At 36.3% G+C, this 25,637-nt stretch overlaps 2 long non-coding RNA genes across 3 annotated transcripts in view; one reads left to right on the forward strand and one right to left on the reverse strand.

Annotated features, from left to right (window-relative positions):
- Positions 1 to 25,637, reverse strand: part of LOC309634634 — a 494,785-nt gene that overhangs the window by 142,882 nt on the left and 326,266 nt on the right. The gene's annotated exons all lie outside the window — the stretch shown is intronic.
- LOC309634630 overlaps positions 1 to 25,637 on the forward strand; it is a 463,425-nt gene that overhangs the window by 26,712 nt on the left and 411,076 nt on the right. Inside the window, exon 2 of one of the 2 annotated variants that reach the window (XR_014248261.1) lies at positions 1 to 24,709. This exon is cut by the window's left edge and continues 23,730 nt beyond it. The exons of the other annotated variant lie outside the window; for it this stretch is intronic. This is a non-coding gene — a long non-coding RNA (uncharacterized lncRNA). Of the gene's footprint in view, positions 24,710 to 25,637 lie in introns of those variants that run through there. 2 annotated transcript variants of the gene reach the window in all.

The following is a 25,637-nucleotide window of genomic DNA, read 5'->3' on the forward strand; positions in this document are numbered from 1 at the left end:
GGGCAATTACCTCTACTCCCTACTGCCTTACCCCAGGGACATTTGGAAATGTCTGGAGACATTTTTGGTTGTCACAACTGAGTGGGAGCTGCTATTGCTGCTAGAATCCCACAGTGTACAAGACAGCCTTCTCTCAACAAAGAATTAGCCTCCCAAAATGCCAACAGTGCCAAGTTTAAGAAACCCTATTTTAGGGTGCTCTGGAAATTAATAGAACAACCTTGGAAAGATCAAGAACTTGGATAAGCAGAGCTAAACAGCTCACATCCATAGAGAAGTCTGTCCTATCTCTAGCACTTCTCACGTATCAGCCCCTTTAGCACATGTCTCCGGTAAGACTGGTCTGTGATGTCACTGACTATAATAAAAAAAGCCAAACTGATACCACAGTGGAGCTCCAGTGTTTCGGAGAAGATAACTTTGGCAGTCATGTTTCTTGTTCCATGTTCCTTGGCAGCCATGTTTGGTTTTTTTTTTTTTTTTCATTCTTATGCTGAACATTTTTTTCCAAAAAATGGCAATGTCTGAAACTATGCCTCTTCTTTTGAAACACAGCATATGCTTGTTTAAACGCTCCATGTGGCTGGAGTTCCAAACACGGGACTTTTCACATTTGTTTCTCATCATTTTTGACAATTAGCCTCCCTTATTTCAGTAAACATCTCACTCTTAAAGAGTAGTTCTTAAGTACCATTTATCTTTTCCCGGGTGGAGTGAAGATTTCCCATGAACAAGCATGTCACATTATTCTTTGCAAAATGTTTTTCCAAGTGTTTAACTCTGCGGGCAAATCTACAGGGTAGACAAAAAGGATGTTTTGAGAGATGAAAGTCTCCTCTAAACTCCTGATGCTAATTCTTTAGTTTCCACATTAAGGTGAGCCCCCTGCCTCTGACAGCAGTCAGGACTGAACGTTAGGGATACGGTTTCACTTCAGTACAGGCAAATAACATTCTTGTTGGCAATTAACCAGGAAATAGAATATTTTAACCTAACATATTTCTCTGAACACTTGAGTTCAATAATCTTTTACTATATCAGCAACTTCAGAAATTGAAGAAAAAATAGGAGAAATTTAAAATAAGTAATTTATAAACTTCATTAGAAACAAATTAAAAAACATTGACTGGTACACTGTTCCTTTTATGGGGCCAATCAATTTAATCAAATAACATCATTTCTAAGTCCTGGAAAAGTTTGCAAATGGCTGATTATTTTAATTGAGTTTTAAAATTGAGTTCTAAAAGTCATATCTAGGATCACGCTTAGATTATGAAATTACCATTTTAAGGGCACTCCTACATTGGGGTTTGAGAGACTGCTTATAAGGCAAAAGGAAATTGGCTTACCAAGGGACATTTAAAATGCTGAAGACCTGCATAGAGAAGATGAAGCCATAGTCTCCCCACTTCATCTTAACTTCATCAAACCCAGACAAAACCATGAAATTGAGTCTTTTTCCCTCCCAGTTCTTCACTGTCCCCATCTCAGAGGCATCTTTTGTGTTTATATTCCTTTTCAAGAGAAAAAAATTCCAAAATTCAAAAAACTTTGGAATTGATCTCATTATGAATGGGCACACAGAGCAATGTTTATGTGGGGCTTTGCCCCCAGAGTCGGCCATGACAGTATCCAATGAAGGAAATGCCTTTAAGCTTATAAACTTAGGAGATTGGTTTAGACTGAGCAGTAATCGTTTTTGGTCCCAATGCTCTGACACCTGAGAAACAGAGTTCCTACATTTATGTTGTTTTCCTCACTAAACCAAGTTTGTGTGTGTGTGTGTATGTGTATGTCTATAAAATGCTAATCAATAATGTGGCATATAGGCAAACTCAGACAAGAGGTATAATATGTACCAGGGCTGGACATACCACTTATTCTCCAAGGAGCTTCTCAATTGGAAACTGACTGTTAACTTTCTCAGTCTACCTTGTAAAGCTTCTTCCACCTCTTCTTCTCCTTCCACTACCTTTTCTCCATCTCCTCCACATTCTCCTCCTTCTCCTCCTCCTTCTCCTCTTCTTTGCTCATCTACAAACAGAATGAGAAGATTTAAGGAGAGATACAGTCCTTTACCTCCATCACAGGGTGAATTTTACGAAGAGTTATTTTCTAGTCTGAGATTTCTTGGTTTGTGATTTTATTGGCTTGCCTAGCGGGCTGCTCCTCCCTGGAGAAATTAAGTCTTCAGACTTCTGGTTGGCAAAGTCTTTAAGTCCCTCTGCTGTGCTCCCCTTGAGGGATGGAAGTGCCTCAGGTTGGTCTACAGCGACTTCTTTCACTGAGCAGTGTACTACTGTTCCAGGGAGAAATGCCAAATGACAGCCAGACATGAGGGGTCTGGGCAATTAGCAGGCCTCTGTTCAGTCCTTGGTCTTATTGACTGCAGAGCAAGTATGTCACTCGGATGAGACGGGAATTCAGGCATGTGAGGGAACTGGCCAGGATCCAGTGGCAATACCAAAGGTGACCGGGGACCATCCTTTAGTCCCCTACCCCAATCTCCATAAGCCCTCCAGACATACCAAGTACATAAAATCTGAATCAAAACAAACAGCGAGCTTGCTATGTATTCAAATGCAAGACAAGTACAGTAGTCCTTCTCTTCCAAATAGGTTTTTGCCTGTAAGCCCCTTTTTATGTAGGAATGCTAAACCTGTCCATGCCAAAAGCTTAGGAGGGACTATTCCTAGATTTTAAAAAATGAGTTATGGTTGTTGTTAAACTTGTTTGCTGATATTTCCATAGTCACATTGAGCCTTCTTGGATTATACAGCTCCTGAGCAAAAAAAGTTTACAAAAGTTTCTGGGATTATACGAAGTTGAGCAAACACTGACTAGAGGCATCTCAGATAACCACAAGAGACATTTGGGATTAAACTAGATTATTAACAGATGGTTGGTAAACATGTTGAAAAAGAAGCCGTGATTGCTCAGAATTTCCACAGATTCACTGAAAATGAATCGTACCAAAGAAGCACCATTTCCTATTTAAATGAGCTTTGTTGAGTGATAGATAAGGAAAGTGTTATGGGTACAGTATTTCCTTTTAGTAGGACATTTGATACAGTCTCAATTGAGGAGGTTGATGTATAATGAAACAATCATTGGATTTGGAGCCAGAAAACTGACCTGATTCTCCCACTTACCAGTTCCATAAGCCTTCACAAGTCGTGTAGCTGTTCTGAAACTAGGTTTCTTCAACTCTAAAATTGGCATTTTTTTTTTAACACCTGTATTGGAGTATAATTGCTTTACATTGTTGTGTTAGTCGCTGCTGTATAACAAAGTGAATCAGCTATACGTACACATATATCCCCATATCCCCTCCCTCTTGCGTCTCCCTCCCACCCTCCCTATCCCACCCCTCTAGGTGGTCACAAAGCACGGAGCTGATCTCCCTGTGCTATGCGCCTGCTTCCCACTAGCTATCTATTTTACATTTTAAAATTGGCATTTTTACTTAGGTATTTTCAATCTCATTCCAAAATTACTGAATGCTTGAGAGCGAGGTTCAGCACTATGGCTTGGATGAAACTTTAGTTAGACGATGAATTCATAGTGAGATAAAGAACTAGACTCATCAATTATACCTCAGTTTTAAAAAAACTTTAAAAATCATAAGAAAAAAGAACTAGCCTCAAAGACTACTGGTCAATGGATCAATGTCAGCTTTATATAAGGATCTTAGTGGGTGTCCCACACGACTCTTAACTTTTGTCCTGTTCAGCGTATATTGAAACATTTTGCAGAAATATAGAATTGATTATTAAAGCTACATACATAAATATGGGAGGATAGCTTCCAGTTATAGAATCAAATTATCAAAATATTTTATACCCACAAAGCTGGGCTAAAACACAATGCCAAGGTTATTACAAATAGACGTAAGTTATACATAGACATATTCTTTAAATTATAAAATATCAGTAGCATTATTACAAGATGGGAACCGACTATAACAGCAAATTAAGAAAAAAAGCATTGAGGAATTTAACTGAAAATAAGCCAGATAGAAAAATTCAGATGATTTTAGGAGTTCCTTTCTTCCTCCACTTGTGCAAATATTTCACCTTATTTCAAATAAACAAACACTCATTGCCTTGCCTTTGCAGGACTCATACTTAGCTAGGAGTAATTATACCACAATTTGATGTATGTTGTGATAAAGTTATGTAAAAGGGACTGTTTGATCTGAGAGAAGGACATACGTGAGACATTTTGCATGTGTGTATATGTATGTTTAGATGTGAGTGTACCTGTATGGGTCACTGAAAACTATAGAGGCCGGTTGTGCTGAATTGGGTCCTGGAATTGGAGTTATCTAGTTGGACAACATGGGGAAGAACATCCCACATAAAGGAAATCATGACATGGAAATGCATGGCATGATTTAGGAGTATTAAAAGTTTTATATGGTCAAAGCTTGGATTTGTGTGTAGTGAGCCAAGTTATGAATAGCTTTTTTTTCAGATATATACTGAAAATATATTCTTTTCTTTTCAGAAAATATATTATGAAAAGATATATTCTTTTCCACTATGGTTTATTACAGAGTATTGAGTATAGTTCCCTGCGCTATACAGTAGGACCTTGCTGTTAATCTATTTTATATATAGTCGTTTGTATCTGCTAATCCCAAACTCCTAATTTATCCCTTCTCCACCCCTCTCCCCTTTGTTAACCATAAGTTTATTTTTTATGTCTGTAAGTCTGTTTCTGTTTTGTAAGTAAGTTCATTTGTATCATATAATATTTTAGATTCCATATATAAGTGATATCATATGGTATTTGTCTTTCTCTTTCTAAATTACTTCACTTAGTGTGATAATCTCTAGGACCATCCTTGTTGCTGCAAAGGCATTATTTCATTCTTTTTTATGGCTGAGTAGCAGTCCATTTTATATATGTATATATACCACATCTTCTTTATCCATTCATCTGTCAATGGACATTTGGGTTGTTTCCATGTCTTGGCTATTGTAAATAGCAATGAACATTGGGGTGCATGTATCTTTTCAAATTATGGTTTTCTCCAGATATATGCCCAGGAGTGGGATTGCTGGATCATATGGCAACTCTATTTTTAGTTTTTTAAGGAACCTCCATACTGTTTTCCATAGTAGCTGCACCAATTTACCTTTTAATATAATGAATTATTTGAACTTCATCTTGCAGGTGATGGGGAAACATCACCAACTGGTGATCATCACTTGGTGGCATCACTGGATTTGTGTTTAAGAAAAACAACTTTAAGGGCTCAGTGCTGCACAAACAAGTCAGAAGAGGCTGGAAGCAGGGAAACACGTTAAGAAATAGGTTAGTCAGGAGTCTTTGGTTGCAAGGGTTAGAAATCTAAATTGATCTAGTTTAAGCATAATAGAAAATTGATTGGATCCTATAACCAAGTGTGGATGTAAAATTGGCCTTAACAATGACTCTGTAAGAATTAGTAACCTGAGTGCCATTTGGATTTTCTTTTTCTATCTCTTGTGTTTACTTCTTTGTATGTCAGCTTCCTTCTCTCATATACGAGTCTTTGTTAGGCTTAATCAGTGACTACAGGCAGCTGTCTCTCCAGGGAGTTTCAACAATCTTGTGTAAGGGCTCTGTTGGCTAGTTTGGGTCATGTGCTCATCTATGGACAAATCACTAAGGTCATGTGGTGGGACCTTAGTTTTGATAGGCTTGGAGCTTACCTGCCTATCCAATACCTACTTCTTAATTGAAAACAGAACCTTGAGTTTGTTTTGGGATGTAGTGGGCCAACACCATGCAATGTATCATGATTAGTTTAAGCCAAGCATTACAATTTTATTCTACACTTTTTTCAACTTTTATGTATGTATGTATGTACATATTTTGCAACTGAAGGTATCCTTGAAACCCACTTCATTCCAATGAGATTTTAAGGAAAGTGTGCTGCAGAAATTTCTGAAGCCCATTTACTTTCTTGATAAAAAGGATTGGAATTAATTGGAACCCTCTTTCTTCCTCCTGGTTTTTTTCGACCTTAGAACACATATAATTTGAGTTGCAGAGGCCAACTGGTCACCATGAGTTAACATATATGTGGGAAATGCCAAGGGAATTGCAAAGGTATATACCCAAGTTTTCAGAGTTACTATAATGAATATGAGCAAATACTTACCTCCAGCATTATTATTATGTGAGAAAAACAAATCCTTATTCGCTTAAGCTCCTGTTAAACAGTTTTGATTACTTGCAGCCAATTACCTTTTAAGTGTTATAATACTTCTAGTCAAATACTGTGGCCATGGAGGCAAGGTCAAGGAAATTGGCAGCTACTATTCAGAACACACGTCCAATAGGATGAGGGAGGGGAACCAGTTCCCCCAAAGAAGAGAGTGGGTGTAGCATAGAGATAGTCTCTGTAGGAATCATTGTAAATGTGGCAGAAAGAATGAATGACAGAGTGAGCATGTCTCAAATATTCAAAGACCTATGTATGGAAGAGGAATTGGACTGATCCATAATCTTAGCTTGGTATAATTTTTATCTCAGAGTAAGGCAGAAACATAAGGTGACCCTAAAGTTTTGAGGTAGAATGTTTATCACTGAATAACCATGAGGGAGAGAAGTTTAGAGGCGAGTTTGTGCTTATTTTTGCGGAATGTAGAGCTGTGTTCTCTCGGGTGCAGTAAAGAGAGGTCACAGACTATATTCTCTCACTGCCTTTAATAATGTTGATAGGGCAATTGCAGTGCTGCCTCCATTTAATGTTTGGTGGTCATGCTAAGGAGGAAGGAACTTATTCAATTTCCTTGCCACCATGGATTATCTGATCTTCCAGATGAAAGATTTTATAAAACACAGAGGAAAAAAAAAGCATTTTCCAGGTCTTTCAACTTGTTCTCCATCTTTAGAGATAGCACACATTTGCGGTTGAGAGTCTAGGCTCTGGAGCTAGGTGATCTGAATTCAAATTCTTACTTCACCACTTACTTATTGTGTGACCCTGGTCCAATTACTTAACGTTTTGTGCCTCAGTTTTCTCGTAAGTAAAGGAGAAATAATAAAAATAATAACTCATATCAAAGGATTCTTGTGAGGATTAAATAAGTTAATTCATGCAAAGTACTAAGAAGGGACTAGCACATAGCTGACACTCAATAGATATTAGCTAATATTATTATTGCTCACTGATGCTTTTCTTTTGTTGACTTTTGCCATGTTTAATATAAAAGTATTCATAGTTTAAAATAAAATTGAAAAATATTATTGCATATCTAGTATGTTTCAGACATTATTAGACCATATGTAGAATATTAACCTTGCCCACAAGGAACTTAGAATCTACTTACAGAGGCAAAGTACAAAAACTCACAAGAAATAAGAACACATACAATTAGAAAGACGAACATGCAGCAATACAACAATGCAAGCAATGTCACATGGTGGTAACATTGTTTGGCAAATTATTGGTGTATGGGTTTTTTAAACAAAAATGAATTAATGAATTTGTCAAAAAAATGTTGGTAAAATTTAAGAGTGTTTATTTGATATTTCATTACAGTTGATGCTGGGTGAGGGGATGACTTAAAAGAAAAACCAAACGTGAAAGGTAAAACAGACAGAGATTAACTTAGACCTAACATCTCCCAAGGTATGAAAAATTACAGATTATGTGGGTCATTAATAAATGAGTAAAACATCAAGCAGCTTTCCAGCATTTGTGAAGAATTACTCTTGGAAACAGGCTGGAAATGTGGTCTGAGTTTATGAGGAGTTTATGTATATATCTGATCCTGGGCCAGGAATAGATTCCAAGCATGTCCACAGAGTTGGTCGCGCATGTGAGTGTCCTGGAAAGCCCAGCCATAATTCTGTTTCCCTAAGTTGCTCAGCCCCTGACTGAAATGTTCTTGGAAACATAAATATGCAGAACACTGTAGAAATCAGAACGATTTACATGATCGTTTTTCTGCAGAGCAATGTTTTAATCTTTGTAGCAAATAGGGTTAGTATTCCTCAAGATTTGTTCACCAAATTCTAATTAAATTCTAATAGTATTAAGAATTATTTACCTTTCCTCTAAAGTATTTTAATACCTTCCATCCTACTCAAAATCACAGTTTACTTTACTGTGATTTTGCAAAGGAAACAGGAAAAAAATGGAAAGATCCAGGTATGAAGGGAGTTAAACTGGAGGGTCCAGCCACAAAATTCCAAGTATTTTAATGGATATTCTTGTTTTGCCTTGTGTTTTTAGGAAAAATTTGCTATCTCAAAATCTGAAATCACATTAGTTTGTAAAGGCTATTCTATTTATAATGAGAGGTTCACAGAACCTTGGGTTAGAGGAAGCTGTTGATATCCCACGGCACAGAAATCTTTTCCACAGCCTGGCTGATGGTTGCTCATGTGATCTCTAGCTGAGTCCTTCCAGTAGCAAGTACCTTATTACTGCACAAGTCAGCCCATTCTATTGTTGAATATCTGATGGCAAAAAAAGTTCTTCTTTATATAATTCAAATGTCATTTGCCTTTTCAGTCTCTCAATATTTGTAAGGTTATGTTTCTATTAAGACCCAAATTATGATGACTTTAAGTCTCTCTACGGGGCCTTGTAAGAATTTGAGTCCTTTCAGAAAACTTAGGTACTTTTCATTGCCCTCCACCCCCAACGGTGTTGTTTCACATATGCTCTCATATAGATCCAGCCCAGTTCTTTGCTCTGGTCCTCTAATCAATGTGCCATGTTACCTGCTCAAACCCAGATGGTCATTATAAGGTGGCCACTCTGCCAGGCCCAGCTGGCTGTTAATGATGGTCACTACTTTGGAGCTCCCATTCCTCCTTTGGCCATCCATCCTGAGTACAGAACAAAATCTTCATGTAATTCTCTACAGCACAGGCTGTAATTTTCATTAAGATCTATCAAAGATTTGGGATTACTTGCCATTAGATATGGTCGCTCTTGAAGACTGTAGGCCATGGGACTCTCACAAAGCACACTCTCACATAGCCCCTGGCTTTCTTCCTCCCAGCAGGATCAATTCATCTCCACCAGACAAGTGTCCTTGGGCCCCCAAATCACTAGGCCAAGAGAAAGAAAAAATTCACCCTTTCCACTGCTCTCAGGTCTACATTATTCTGTCCTCAAACCTGCTTTTTTCTAGGTAATTATCCTGTGAGGTTCAAGGACAGTTATGTTAATATGTAACAGTCGAACATCAGTAATTTCTTAGTGTGGGTTTTTCAGTTTTAGGAAATGCTAAGTAAAGAACCTTCTATCAGGAAAGGGTCTTGGTGGAACTAACAGAAAACAACTGTGGGTAACTTAAACAGGAAAGAAATTTGTTGGAAGGAAATTAAGTGGCTCTCAGAATCAGGCTTAGATAACAGACAGTGACATGCAAGGTGAGGCTGTAGGAAGCAGCTCAGGCCCAGCTACAGCTGGGGGTCTGGTTAGGAAGTTGCCCCCGGCATAGCCACCTCTGGACACTGGTGTCAGCCATCACTGCCAGACTCTGTGTTCTTTTACCTTTTGATCCTAAACTAGTGCTGTCAAATAGAAGTTCCCCTGATGATGAAAGTGTGTCTTCACTGTCCAACAAGTAGCCACTAGCCACGTGTGTTTACTGAGCACTTGAGATGTAGCTAGCGTGTCTGGAGATCTAAATTTTTAATTTTATTTGATTTTAACTAAAATGAATTTAAATAGCCACATGTGACTATTAGTCTACCATATTAGCACGGCTCTAATCTATCAGAGCCTATTATCTTGGGATTATCAGTCAAATTTTTTCCTGAAGCCACTTTTCCGGGTGTGAAAAGTGCCACCCATACCTCTAATCCTTGACTCCTAGATCTCTGTATTTGGCCCGTGCGAAAAATAAATAGCATCCTCCCAATAAGCATTGTCCATAAACCATTGCACTAGGATGGCTTCAGTGGCCTCTTCCATCATTTGACAAGGCCAGGAGCACTTGAGTGATGGGGTAGTAATAAGATCAGTGGATCTATCCATGTCCATAGGTCTTAGTTAAATATTATAGCTCTGAAGTCAGACTTTCTAGATTAGAATTCTGGCTCAGCCACTTGTCTGCTCGGTGCCCTTAAGTGCCTTCACTAAGGCATTTGCGCCTTAGTTTCCTCATGGATACGATGAGAGTACCTAACTATTATTGTCATCAGTGCTACAGATACCCAAATGACTTGCAACAAAAGTGGGTACTAATCCACTGGAAACATGAACAGGTATGTCTACCAAGCTATGAATCAAGCTATGAATCATAGACAGACTATGAATCATAACACAGACAGGAAAGTTAAAGATGCCAAAAGACGTCGTTAACTCAGATGGCCAGACTCCTAGAAGGGCAAACCCTGCCTTCTTAGTTGAGACTCTATCTTGTGTTGTAAAACTATAACTTCTAAAAACAAGGAGTAAATTGTTTTATGATGAAACTTCTACTCTGTATGTTGAAAGATTAAAAAAAGAAGTTGTCTGCGGATTGAGAGAGTGTGGAAACAGACACAATGAAGGAAACTATGCCAACAAAACTAATCTGTGCTGACTCTGAAATACACATTAGTGGCTTCAGAAATTATTCCTGTCATTATAGTGAGGGTTTTTATTTTTATAAAAACAGAAACCAAAGATGCAGAAAAGAACTCCAATACTCAGATTAATACATGGAGCATTCAGTGGTGAAAGAAACTGCGCTTGTCTTAGGTTTAGACATTTATTTCAATCTTGAACTCTGTTTAAACCTCACCATGGGCCTCCAGCAGCCAGCATTTAGAACCATACAGTCCTGTCTTAGGCCAGCTTTTATTTTTTTCCTTTGCCAAAAGCAAAGAAAGAAAGAAAGAAAAAAACACACACACACACACACAATAATCCTAATCCCTCAAAAATAAGTGCCTTTTTTTTTTTCTAAAAAATTTCAAAAAAAGATTGAAGGAAGTATCTTGCTGTACTTTCGCTTGTGGGTCCCTAGGAGACATTATATTATCTAGCTAGCACAATTTTCCATCTGGTTTTAAGAACTAACAGAACATATTTTAGTTCTATACCCTGTTATAGGCAGCAAATGAGAGTTATAATATGACTATTCCACAGGAAAAAAAAAAAAACAACCTGGAGATTGTTCATATGAGATCAATAAAAGTGCCCCCACTTGCCTGTGTATATAAATTTTGCAAGTCTTCTACACATGTGTTTCTCAAATGCCACTAACTCATAGAAAATAACAAATCCCCTAGTTTTCTAGGAACCAAATCAATAAGATGTGGAATCTTCATCAGTCAAGAGCCAAGTACTTTGAAGTATTCATACATACCAGCTGGAAGAAATATACCATTGCTACACTTAAACCTAAACACGTGCACTGCATGATATTATTACTAAATTGGATATATTAAGGTTCACAAATTCCTGGGTGCAACTATTTGCATTTTTGCAATTTCCAGGCTGACAAAAGGTAAAAAAAAGAGCAGTGATATCTAAACTGATGCTTTAATTTTTTTGTAATGGATCTCCTAAAATAATATGATTTATTATGAATATTTTAAAAATAGAATTGTGTTTTGAGTTGATTTTCTGATAATGGAGATGAGTTTTCCTCAATACATGTGCCTCATGGTTCCATGAATGATGGCACTCATTTGTGAGACAGCTGGCCAAGGCGAGAGGAACTTTCATTTATGCAAAGTTTTATTTATTTCATACTAACATGTTCATATGACAATGAACCTTAAAAAAGTTCACACTAATGCCATGTTTTACCCAACCATATGCATAAATCTGAAGCTGGAATACTTATATTTACTGGCATTTTTCACAATCCTCTTTTGACATAAAAATCCAGAAAAATTTACCTTTACACACAGAATTTTCTGTTTTGAAATAGTAACTACTAGAGTCAACAAAGTGTGCTCTAATATGGGGGTCAATTTGTCCTTGTCCAGGAAGACAAAGGGTCAAGGGAAGTAGTGGAGAAAAAACTAAGGAGACTTGATTTGTCTATTCTCTTCCACTGAGTGGTAATGAGGTCCCTTCCCATCCCACTTTGTGTTAGAAACATAAGGCTGTTTATCTCACTAGGGAGTCTTTAAAAGACAATGGGTTGTTCTAGGAGAGCAGAGCAACTGATGGTCCTTCTTCCCTTAGATTTCTCAGACATAAACACCAAACATGAAACTTCCAAAGAGAAATAGTCCTCTGAAACTGCCTCTTCAATTCACTTACAAATCGCTTCTTCTTCCCTCCTCTGTCCCATTACTCAAACACTGCATTGTTAGAACAGCCTCTTGGTACTGAAGGAAGAGATTGGAATGTAATTCAAATGAGTTAATTCTCTGATGAATGAGAAAGAGAATCTCAGAGATTAATGAAGGCTTCTGGGGCCATTTCTTCTTGTTTTGGAAATAAAATAATAAAGACCCATTATCAAAGAGAATTATAAAAACACCAGGGACCTGGTAGAAATCCAACCAAGAGAGAATCTTCTGTGTAAACAACAACCCTGAGGGCTGGGAGGACCAAGTCTAAATAGCTTTTGCTTCATTGCAGCACTATTTACAATAGCCAGGACAAGGAAGCAACCTAAGTGTCCATGGACAGATGAATGGATAAAGAAGATGTGGCACATATATACAATGGAATATTATTCAGCCATAAAAAGAAATGAAATTGAGTTATTTGTAGTGAGGTGGATGGACCTAGAGTCTGTCATGCAGAGTGACGTAAGTCAGAAAGAGAAAAACAAATACTGTATGCTAACACATATATAGATTCTAAAAAAAAATGGTTCTGAAGAACCTAGGGGCAGGACAGGACTAAAGATGCAGACGTAGAGAATGGACTTGAGGACACGGGGAGGGGGAAGGGTAAGCTGGGACGAAGTGAGAGAGTGGCATTGACATATATACACTACCAAATGTAAAATAGATAGCTAGTGGGAAGCAGCCGCATAGCACAGGGAGATCAGCTGGGTGCCTTGTGACCACCTAGAGGGGTGGGATAGGGAGAGTGGGAGGGAGATGCAAGAGGGAAGGGATATGGGGATATATGTATATATATATAGCTGATTCACTTTGTTATACAGCAGAAATTAACACAACGTTGTAAAGCAATTATACTCCAATAAAGATGTTAAAATAAATAAATAAATAAATAGCTTTTGCAAGTACACAGTGAGACTCTCTTCATAAGATAGTTTTATACAATGTTTTAACAATGATTTGGAGAGTAAAAATTTTAGTGCTTAGGTGGCTATTTTCTTTGTAAAACCACAAATTGAGTGTTTTGCTTGAATGTCTAATTGACTAATTCCTCTCCTTTCATAACTCATGTTTTTACACACACATGCAAACATAAATACATGCCACATGCACAATTTGGTATGATACTGGTGTCACACTTGAGTGTGAATAGCTAATTTTGGCAATCATTTTGTAATTCATCATGAGTGATGTCTCAATCCAGAGGTTTTTTGTTTGTTTTTTGTTTTTTAACACAGGCATTTAACCTCTGGTTTAAAACATTGCCTATTCTTGAGTAGGAGTGAAGTGTCAGATAGTCTTTCAACACAGTTCTGAGTGTCTGACCTACCTTAGGAATATCTTCCTACTCCAAAGGAAAGAATAGTCAAAATATTAAATTAATTCCTTAGAAGGTTACTGGAGGTTTATTCTCTATCTTTTCCTCCCATGAAAATCTCTGGTTCCTGCTGCCCCATGCTGGGGACCAGTAGACAAAAGCATGGTGGTGAATCAAAGTTGGAGTTCAAGCCCTGAAAGAGAATTTCTATTAAAATGGACAACAGATGTGAACAAAGAAAAGAAATAAATCAAAGATGTGAACTCCATTCATGAGATTATTCGCACACACAAAGCATGTAGGTTTTTGTTATTTTTAACTTTCATCAATGCAACCTTCTGGGTGGAGGAGGAAATAACACCAAAAAAATAAAATAAAGCAGGGAGTAAGCAACTATGGAATAGAAAGAATCGTATCTGTGGAAAAGAATGGAATTTAAAAGAAAGCATTTTTTGAGCACCTTATTTATGTAGGCACTGGTGGGGATGCTGAGAATAGAGACAGTACCACATGCCATGCCATGAGCTCTACTTTGAAAAATCCAGAGTCCAGTGGAGAAATCTAAATTACAAAATAACTGTAACATAAGAGAAATGTGAGAATCCCAGAAGATGCAAAGTCAAATTATTCATTATATATGTTGATACAAAACTTTGATATTCTTTTCAAGAATTCTGAATTGTTTTCATAATCAAATAATGATCTGAGCAATGGTTAGCTGTTGCATAAGAATTGAAACAATTTGTAAACTCAAGTGATTGTTGGCTCTTGGCTACTCTTGTGCTGGAGAGTCTGAAGCAGTTCTGTAGAAGAAGCAGTGGAGGCAAAAGAGACTGAATTTGAAGCCTGTGATTTTTAGCACTTAGCTTGATTTCTACTTACGGTTAGTCCTTTCCTAAAACTTTGAACTTCACCACATCTCTCATTACTTACTGACCAATTAACATTCACACCACAAGTCACAGTGCCTTTTATTTGCTATTTAGCATTCCCAACCTCAAGTAAAGACTCACAAATTAGTACCACTTAGTCCAGACTTCACAAGTCTTTGGGTACAATTTGGAGGTTTCTTTTGAAAAGACAGATTAGTTACTGGATACTTGCTGGTATAACTTTCATTCTTAAAATAAAGTGCTAAGGCTGGTGACAACTGTCAAATAAGTCTCAAAATGGTCCTATAGCAATGACGAATGAAGAGGATAATAGTGCTTACTTCAGATGGTCATTACACAGATATCAAAAAACCTGAGGTGAGAGACTTACTTGAGTTAGTGGAAGAAAATGGGGAAAAGTATTGGGTTTGTCCTTTCTTTAAAAGTTTGTTTTCATTTTAAGAAACATCAAGTGGATCAACAATAAATACCCTAACTACTTATTTTAGGACCTCGAAGGTGCTCTAAAGTCTATGGTATAATTTTGGAAGTCTCTTCTTTTGATAAGAATATTCATGTAAGGAAATAGAAGACTGTAGTTCACATTTTCCTGGGCAATGATCTAAATGGCAGGAACACCCAAATCAAGTCAGAAAACTGTTCCAAATTCTGTATTAGAAAACAAATTAATTATTCTTCAATGTTTATGTAACTTAAATTTCAGTTAATCTATTGTAGGAGTCAACTGCATTTTTATGCTCTAATTTCTTTTTTATGGTAGGCATTCACACAAATTTTATTCAGCGAAGAGAATTGCCCTAGGAGGTTAAATGATCATAAAGGTTGCTTCTAACATTTTATATGTCCAAAGTTAATCCACAAAATGGAAGATAAATTTGTTTTTGATTTCTCTTGTTCTGAGTAGCTAGGGCTGGTAAAAACAGAGATATCTAAACAAATGGAAGAAATCAAAAAACAATATTTTCTGCTTTTAATTTATTTCTATGTAAAAGTAGATTCCATTTTGAAATAATCTGTCTTGTGATACAGTTTCCAAGAATATATTGTGGTAGAAGTTAAGTTTGTGCCTTTAAGTAAATGTAACTTCATGGATAAACACCTTAATTAATTGGAAAGGGTAACATCCAGCTTCCTACCCAGACAGAATGAAAGAGGACATAAAGTAAAAAAAAAAAAAAATCAACAGCACTTCAGAATGATCAAATTATTTTCGCAGTGAGTGGATGGATTCTTGGACAAAGTGAATTTTAAAAGAGTATAAGAAACAGGCAGCTATTTAAAGTGCACATGAAAGGAAGTTAGAATGGGAATTCAACCTAACAACATAGTGATTTTAATTATTTATAATAATGAGGGATGGAGTGAAGAAGAGCCTATATAAAAGAAAATTATAGAAAAGAACCAACATTTCTTTTTCTAGTAACTTTCAACTTATATCCTCCCACCATATTTTTGTAAAAAATTCCTATCTGCCTACAGACAAAAAAAATTGTCTAAAGTCAGTATAACCTGTTCTTTTCATCCTCTTGGTCTGATGAATACAACAATACATCAAAGAGAAAGACCTAGTATGAGGGAGAGAAGCAATATTCTGGAGTAACATCTAACTGAATGATCAGTTCTTGAGAAATTAAAGACTAATTATGCATAGTTATAAAGGGGAATTTGGAATGACAGGAATAACAGAAAATTTTAAAGACCATTAAGAAAAGGCTGATGCACAACGGCTAAGTGTCCCATAATAGACTGGATATCAGTGAAATGGGGTGGTTTTGTGCCCATATGTTCATAAGTGAAGCAAAGTACACAAAAGGAACAAATTGCTTTCCCTCCACGGGTCCAAATCCTGGGTTCCGTAAAGCGGACTTTCTTTCTCTCCAGTCCCATCTTCTCTCACGTCCTGCCTTGCACTTCACCCTGCAGAAGCACCAAAGTGTTCACTGTGTCGTTTATTCCCTTCACCGGCTTCCTCCAGCACGCACTTAAGCTATGCTAATCCTTAGGAAATTCTCTGTCCATGGAAAAATTTCCCGTATTTTATTGCCACTCGTTCATCTTTTCATGTATGCAGTTCAGGCATTATCTTCTAGAGGAAAATTTCCCTGACCTCCTATTTGAACTTAGTTGCATCTTTGGGTACTCTAAGTAAAATCCTGTGCAGTTACATATATAAAAATACCGTCCATTTCCTTGTCATCTCCTTAAGTAGACTTCTAGCATCTCCCGTAGAGGTATAGCACATAGCATGGCACAGTGCTCAGTATATACATGGTGAAATCAACCCAATAGAACTGAAAGCTAGACTGTATCAGAGCTTGTCAAAGTGTGGTCCACCACTGCGTACCAGACTGTAAATAGGGTCCGACGCTCTGCAGTGAAATATGTACAGAACTTGAGAGTGGGAATTTAGAAATTTTGACTGCAGTTTAATATTGTTGCAATATCTGAAGTCATGACTTGTCTCACTGAACAGGGTATAGACCAGTTTGACTACTGTCAAACTTATGTGGTGAGTCATATGCGGCATGAGGTGCATAATAATCACACATGGAAAGAATACATGACAACATTTTCAGGTTAGTCAGTTGTAACCCCAAAAGGTATAGAAATACGAGAGAACATAAGCATGTGTTTATTCTTATAACTTGTAATTTTTAATCATTATATTTTAATCAAATTAAATTTATAATTTAAAAACAAATATATTATTTATATGTATTTCTAGTTAATATATGGTAAAATAAGCTTCATTGCATTATTTTTGGTTAAAAAAAGCACTTCTCCAAATATAGCTATAGAAATAAATGAAATGATGATGCTGATGATGGCAGTGATTCCAAAGAAACAAAGACTGAAAGAATTTCTACTGCTTTTATTTGGAATTATGATTTGTCATATATTGAATTCCATTTTGTAGCCTTAACTGATGGTGGAGTATTGAAATCACAGTTGTTTACTAAATAATATGTATAAGCTAATGAACTAAAGAAACTATCCAAAATTAAGGGTTATTTATGTACGAATCATAAACCATAGGTTTAAAACCAAAAGGATTGTAGAAAAAGACTATTAAATTCCGAAGCTTTCAGAAGCAGAGGTTTAATATTTCACATCTACATATTAGTGATTTTCAGTCTTTCTGTAAAGTAGCACTTTGGACTGATAAGAATAAGAAATCAGGGCTTCCCTGGTAGCGCAGTGGTTGAGAATCTGCCTGCTAATGCAGGGGACACGGGTTCGCGCCCTGGTCTGGGAAGATCCCACATGTCGCGGAGCAACTAGGCCCGTGAGCCACAACTACTGAGCCTGCGCGTCTGGAGCCTGTGCTCTGCAACAAGAGAGGCCGCGACAGTGAGAGGCCCGCGCACCGCGATGAAGAGTGGCCCCCGCTTGCCGCAACTAGAGAAAGCCCTCGCACAGAAACGAAGACCCAACACAGCCATAAATAAATAAATTAATTAATTAATTTAAAAAAATTAAAAAAAAAAGGATAAGAAATCATACACAACTGCTAAAGCACTGGTGAAAGGCTGAATCAAAGATGCTTTCTTAGAAAAATATTGGGAAACTGCAGAGAAGTAAGATTACGTATCAGTTTTCAGTGACATCAGAGTTTGATGTTTTCAGGAACTGGTTAATTCTATGGAAGGCCTAAGCATAGAGTAAACAAAACTAGCAGGGTATTTTTTTTTAATTGCACTTGACAAATGGACATATTAACATAGCAATTCCTTTAGTATCTGTGCAATCTGAACATGACGGTGATATGAAGGAAGAATTTTTTTGATCTTCATTAATGACAACGAATGCTAGCTCTGAAATGTGTAAAAGTAAGAAAACTACGACAGATTACGTTATCAGCAAATCTGGTTTGGGGTTTTTTTGCACCGGAGCGAGCGTTGTTATGATGATGTGCCAATTGTGACAGAAAAATGTTCCGGAGCGGGTATCTAGATAAGGACCTTCGGTTAGAAGGCAAGTAATGCACAGCCTTCATCAAGGAAGTCTTGCTATTAAAATAAAAAAAACATATGCACTAAGCAGTACCCTAGCAATGGAGTAAAACTTGTGAATTACGTAGAGTCTAATGCATTAAAATAGAGATTATTCTCCTTATCGTGAGATAATATGGAAACTGATTGTAAAGTACTGTTACTGCACCCTGAGGTGAGAGGATGAAAGGGAGGAAATTCTGTCAAGAGAGTTTAAACTATGAAATACATTCTTTGTGTATCTGCAAGATAAGAAACAGTTTGGTCCCAAATGTTTAAAGATGGGAATTGGCCCCCCGGAATTTCTTGTCTCTCTGTTTGTTTTTGTTTTTCGAATGATCTTAATACTTGCATGCATGGGAGGAAGGCATGCAACCTGTTTTTCAGTGGCTGATAAAATTGAAAAGCAGAAGTAAAAGTTAGAAGCTTGAAAAAGCATAGAGCTTCTATAGATTATAACAGATATCATGAAACAACAATTATCAATAAAGTGGGTGATGATCTTGATATTGCACATCTGTGAAAAATTATCACCAAACGTCTTACAAATTTAATAGAATGTTACTTTGTGATTCTAAAAATACAAAAATCAAAATTGTAGTTCATATGCCTTTATTTCTTTCATTTTTCTAGTAATTTATTTTTGTCGTATTTTATGAGTATAATTATAAATAAATCACTAACAGAAAACAGTTCAATCACCGCAGATCGTGTGAGAACTGCTCTAGATCTGTGATTCTCAAACTTGAATGTGGGGTCTTCCCTGGTGGCGCAGTGCTTAAGAATCCACCTGCCAACGCAGGGGACACGGGTTCAAGCCCTGGTCCGGGAAGATCCCACATGCCGCGGAGCAACTAAGCCCGTGCGCCACAACTACTGAGCCTGCGCTCTAGAGCCTGTGAACCAGAAATACCGAGACTGAGTGCCACAACTACTCAAGTCCGCGTGCCTAGAGCCCGTGCTCCGCAACAAGAGAAGCCACCTCAATGAGAAGCCCGCGCACCACAGTGAAGAGTAGCCCCCTATTCCCACAACTAGAGAAAGGCTGTGCGCAGCAACTAAGACCCAGTGCAGCCAAAAATAAATAAATAAATATTTTTAAAAATAAAAAAAAAAAAAAAGCAAACTTGAATGTGCATTTGAATCACCTCAGGATCTTGTTAAAATCCAGATTCTGATTCACAGATCTCAGGTGCGGCCAGAGCAACTGTATTTCTAACCACTCCTCAGTGATGCTGCCGTCCTTGGCTGGGGACTACACTTCAAAAGGCAAGTTTCCAGATAATGGCTCTAGTCGTTCTTCAGAGAACATTTTTAGCTATTAAAGTCACTACACACTCTTGTTTTATGGGGAAATGGCCTTTAATTTTTTTTAAACATCTTTATTGGAGTATAATTGCTTTACAATGGTGTGTTAGTTTCTGCTGTATGACAAAGTGAATCAGCTATACGTATACATATATCCCCATATCTCCTCCCTCTTGCGTCTCCCTCCTACCCTCCCTATCCCACCCCTCTAGGTGGTCACAAAGCACCGAGCTGATCTCCCTGTGCTATGCGGCTGCTTCCCACTAGCTATCTATTTTACATTTGGCCTTTAATTTTTGATAAAGCATTTAAAGAGTAATAGAAGTACATCGGAAGCTCATAGGGACGAGACAATTTCTCCGCAGCAACCACTGCGCCTGGTGGGCAGTGCCTCTGGTCTGAGTGGTAAGTAAACTCAAAGCTTGCTCAAAAGAAAAAGGAGGCCAGGGGAACTTTGCAATCTATCAGTGGCAGTTCCCTGGGAACTTAGCCATACTGTTTTTAAGTGAAGATATGTCCAGCTCTTTAATAGTACATTTCCCCTGATTTTTTGATGTGGTTCAAGTCATTGGATAGAAGTCCCTCCACCCTGCATTTCCACTGAAGGCAAACTGGGCACTGGTTTTTCTATAGACTCATCAGTATAAGTATTGGTGCAAAATGTAGAAATTTAAGGCTCTGATGTGTTACTCACTTTTGGAGACTAAAGTATAATAAAAGCCAGAAACATAATGATTTCTTCATGAATAGTAGTACCTTCTAATGAGTATGGGTGAGACTATGATGTTGAACTAACATAAATTTGTCCCTTTAGTTCTAGGTAGTTCGAAGGCTAAGTGATGTCTGTATTAAGTATGTTCAGTTAAATATAAAAATACAACCAAGAGCCTTTGAAAGGAAATGAAAGTGGAAGTCCACAAAGTCTGCAAATCAATAGTTTTAAAATTAGTGTTTGTTGATTTGTAAACACAGCACAATGCACTTAAGCAGAAAACTATGTGGAATGTTCATGGCTTTGAATATAAACAAATAAATAAATGCAAATATAAAAATTATCCTAGCATAGTATCATTCTGATTCTTCCAAAGAAGTACAATTTCTCAGTGTTATGACAATTTCTGTAAGTTATCTTGTTCTATAAAACATATCCTTATTCTACCCTTAAACTGATTTTCGATAGTGTTTATTATAGAAAGAACACTGAGATGGCAAACCCTAGACAAATATTATACATGCAGAAAAAAATCATTAAAATTTAAAAAATCTCATTTAGACTATTTGAAGACAATTTGACACTATGAAGTAAAAAAGCTTTTCATCTTAATTATCTTTCCCAAAGAGCTTTCTTTGTATACAAATGTGATATACATCATAAAGCTAAACTTAAATGGTCGTAAGAATGAATTGTGCCACATTACAATAATTATCAACTCTCAAAGCAAATTTAAGAATAAATTATGGCATGAAAATTCACGTCTGCCTAAGTATTGAAAAATGTACTTGATTTATAGAACTTACATATTCTCATTTGAAGAGAATTTCTAAAATAATAATGATAATAATGATAAAGAACTTCTAGACCTTTTTTTATCTGCTGACTATAAAGCACATCAAGAATACCCATTCAACAATGTAACACTTAATAAAATTTCCAAGATGGACACATGGCTTTATTTTTCCAGCTCTCTCAAAATGTCATTTGAAGTTTTCTATTTTTTTCTCAAAATGTTTAAGATGAAATCCTTTTTTAGTCTACATCATTTCCTATTTTTTCCAACGACAGTAAAATCTGATTATTAGCAAAATGATAGCGTGCTTTCTGACAACCAGCTGTCACAGAGTCATGCTGGGAATTAGAGAAAAGGACGAGTTAGCAAGTAAAGAAAATAAAACAACCAACCTCTAACTCATGTCAGATATATTCACAGGATGTTTTGAAATAGCAGAGGCCAGACCAAAATTGGATTGTAACAGGTGAAGAGAATATCGTTTAAAACTTTTACTTTCATAATGACCTGAAGTGATTTACAAAGCAAAATCCAGAAATATTACATTAACGATGATCTAGGATTTAAAAATATCTAAAGAGAAGAGTAATTTGTTAGATTGAGTGAATAATCATAGCAGATTACTTTCAAATAACCAACTATACACTTCCTTTGTATGTATTTGTGCTCTCATATAATTAAATAATCCCATCCCTTGTTTCTAAATAGCCTGTAGGTATTTTCGTGATTTAATATTAAAATATGACTTCCAGAGATCTCTGTTTTTATCAGAATTTATTCTTTACTTCTGAAAAGAATTGCTTTTATTTACAGTTATCCAATGCAGGTTGCTGTGCCTATATGAATTTCTATCTGTTGGGATCCACTGTTGGATTCTTAAGTTGTTGCAAATGCAATCATTTTAAAAGAAAATGTTGGGATATCTTTGTAAGAATGCCCCTCTATGGTGACAAAGCTTATTGATGTTTTCCTTTGACATTTTTTCCAATCTGACCTTAAAATCTCCAGTCTTATTAACCTAACGCTTTGGGTGTTGTAATTGCCATGAAAAAGACAGTAGAGGAAATGACCACCATGCATAATTAAGATAGATAATAGCAGAGAAAAAATAAGTGTCTCCTACGAACTTTGAATATGCCAGCAAACATTTTATTCACCAGTTAGCTGATCCCTCATATATTTGTAAAAGTGGAACTGAGGTTAACTGAGAATGGGCTTTTAGATACAAATTTTATGAAAATAATTCTTAAGCTCCAATTGTCTGCTAATATCATGATTTTGAGTAGTATTTGTGGCAAACTGGGGATAATTTAAGTCTACTGTTTATGAGTGTTTGCCATTAAACAAGTACTCAGTGAGTAAGTTGGTCCAACATTATTATGCATTGTGATTTTTCTTCATGATTTATTCTTTTAAAGCTACTGTGGTATGTACGCTTATTTTGAATGAAATAATAAACATGTATAGGCCTTCCATTTACACAGGCTGCCTTAATTCGAGACTTGATATCCATCCATGGTAAACCTTTACATTGTTAAATAGGGCTCCCCCAACATTTGAGGGGCAAGGACAAGAATAAAATTTTATATTAGACATCTACCATGTGTCTAAATATTTAAAAGTTATAAACTGAGGTATCAGATTTTAAATTTGTTCAACCCTCGTACTCCATCAAATATACTTTTATACCAAAAGAATTTATGCAAAGCTATAATTTTTTATATATTGAAAGTTGAGATGATATCAAAGAAAATGGAATTATTATTGCACACGTTTTGAACCAGTTATGTTTGATGACTAATAATATAAATACATTAGTTATTTATTTTAGCACATTTCTGCTCTAATTTTGCTGCTATTAACAACATTTTTACATTATTTTTGTGTGTTGGCAGTCATGCTATAAAGCATTAAAAGTAAAGTAGACCCATTGAATACATTTTTATCAAGAGGTAAATTAAATGTAAAATATGAAAAGTAGTTTTCATGTTTTCAAGAAGGTGTATTTTTTCTAAAATATTAAATTCATCTCCTAACATTAAAGACAAATGCAAATTTTGATTTTCATACACCAAATGTTGCAGTAAAATTATTAAAATATTAAAAATATATTTTTTAAAATTTATTTTTAAAAATTAATTGAAATTTGTTAAATATTTTTTGTTAAAATATTATTTTAACATTCAGTATCCATCTGGTTGTCATTGTAAATTGTCAGGATCATGTCTTAGGCATGTTACTTGACCACATATATACAAATTTAAGGGTAATAGGAATTGTTTAATACTGCAAAATGTTCATTAGTCGCCACATGGAACTTTTGTGTATCCAAGGTAATCTGTGAGTACCTTCAGAACCACAAATTGGGACACAAAGAGAAGCCTAAAAATGGATGCTCCCAGAGCTACTGGAAAATCATATTTCATTATGCAAAAATCTATCGCATTCATAGTGTCTGAGAGGAAGGATTTGGTTAATTCATTTGTCTTTTTTCTTACTTAATGTGTTTGCTTCCCAAATCGTCTCTGCACTTCGAAGCAGCATCTATCTCCAGTGCTGGAAATGACACATCTCACAGAGTTTTGAGCACTGTGGACTTCTGTTTTGAGGGTATAGGGCATAAGATGGGATAAAGTGTTTTGCTGGGGCTCGAATGGTGGCTGGTCAGGAAAGCAGTTGTTTAGGGTTCCAGGTGTAGCTCAGGTGCTGGAACTGAGCTCTGCCTCCTGAGTGACATAGGCGCTCGTGTTTCCTTTAATGCAGCTTTTTTTTTCTGTTTGTGATATGCAGAATTTTGTTAAAATATGGGGCCCAAGACAGGGGCCCTTCCTGTCCAGGTTCCAGGGCAGTTTTGTTTTTGTTTTGTTTTGTTTTTCCCAAATGATGCAGAGGACCTAAGAAATCAGTTTGGGAACTCAGCACACAATCATACTCAGTCAAGGATGTATGTATACACATGGCTGATTCACTTTGTTGTGCGACAGAGGCTAGCGCAGTATTGTGAAGCAGTTTTAGTCCAATCAAGGTATATTAAACAACAACAACAAAAAAGGCACTTTAATGAGGGAAAATTTCAAACTCAAACTTGGATTTATTTAAAGGAAGAAAAGAAACCTCATAGGTATATATTATATGATTTACATTTGTGTAAAGTATAATTTATGTTTTGGAGTTTTATGTGGTTTGTGCATAGAACATGGACATTTAAAATTAATATTTGTAAATCAATACCAGTCACCTTCCCATCAGAGATTACCTAATGTCACCTTGAGAAAATTCTCCTGAAAGAATTCCGTGTGCTTTGCAAACAATTTTGTAAAATCATGTTTTATGATTTATACTTAATGTGATGTTAATTATGTCTGTGAATTATAATTCTGTCAAGGAAAAAAACATATTTTTATATAAAAGACAAAAAAAAAAAAAGAAAAAGAGAGAGAGAGACATGCTATCCATCCAAATGGCAAAAGTCTGGCAACTGGCAACTTATAATATAAATCTGTCAAATATGTCCTGCTGCTTTATAGTGTGGCCACCTGCCAAATAACTCTGCATTGCATCCTCAATAGGTTTGACAAGAGGAAGTGGAAAGAGACTCAACTATAATGCTATGGCTCAATTAATAAACACTTGTTCAGAAAATCTTTAATTGTTTAAATTGAGTATACGGTCTGGTAGAATGTGCAGGTTTGTAGCTTGATAGGAACGAAGCTAATTCTGCTTAGATACTTTAGAATACCTCTTTTAAGGACATCTCTTATTTATTAATTACATGTTTAGGATCCATATTTTAGATAAAGGGCAAATAAAGTACGAGTCCTAGAGGGCTGAGTTGATAATAAGTGGAGCATTTGAAAATTTATGATCTGGGGTTTAAACCAAATGAGTTTCTCAGGAGTAAGGCTTCCATCAGAGTCTAGTGTTCCCATTCTTAAATCACTTACATATAAGGTTATCTAAATGTCTGAAGTAAAACATATCACTCTGGCTTTTTTTTTTTTTTTTTTATATTCATAAGTTAAGAGAGCGCCTAAGTGAGGTGAATAAAAGCTTTGCAGAATTGGGCATTTGGAGAAAAGAAACAAGAGAAATTATACATATAAAGTATCCAAAAGACATACATAGGACAATATAAATGCTTAACCTAGAATCATCGCATATTTGTGATGGATGTTACCTTAGAGATGATCTAATCCAATTCTTAATTTTAGATATGAAGTAAGTGAGGGCTCAGTGACTCTAGTCTAGTGCTACTCTTAGTGCAGTTCATGGATGTTCATTAGAATCATCTAGAGAGCATGTTAAAAAGCTGGTTTAGAGTACCAGTGACTCAAGTGTTTGGAGTGGAGTAGCAGAAAAC

Source organism: Balaenoptera borealis (assembly GCF_965194805.1).
Source record: "Balaenoptera borealis genome assembly, chromosome: 9".
NCBI classification, from domain to species: Eukaryota; Metazoa; Chordata; class Mammalia; order Artiodactyla; family Balaenopteridae; genus Balaenoptera; species Balaenoptera borealis.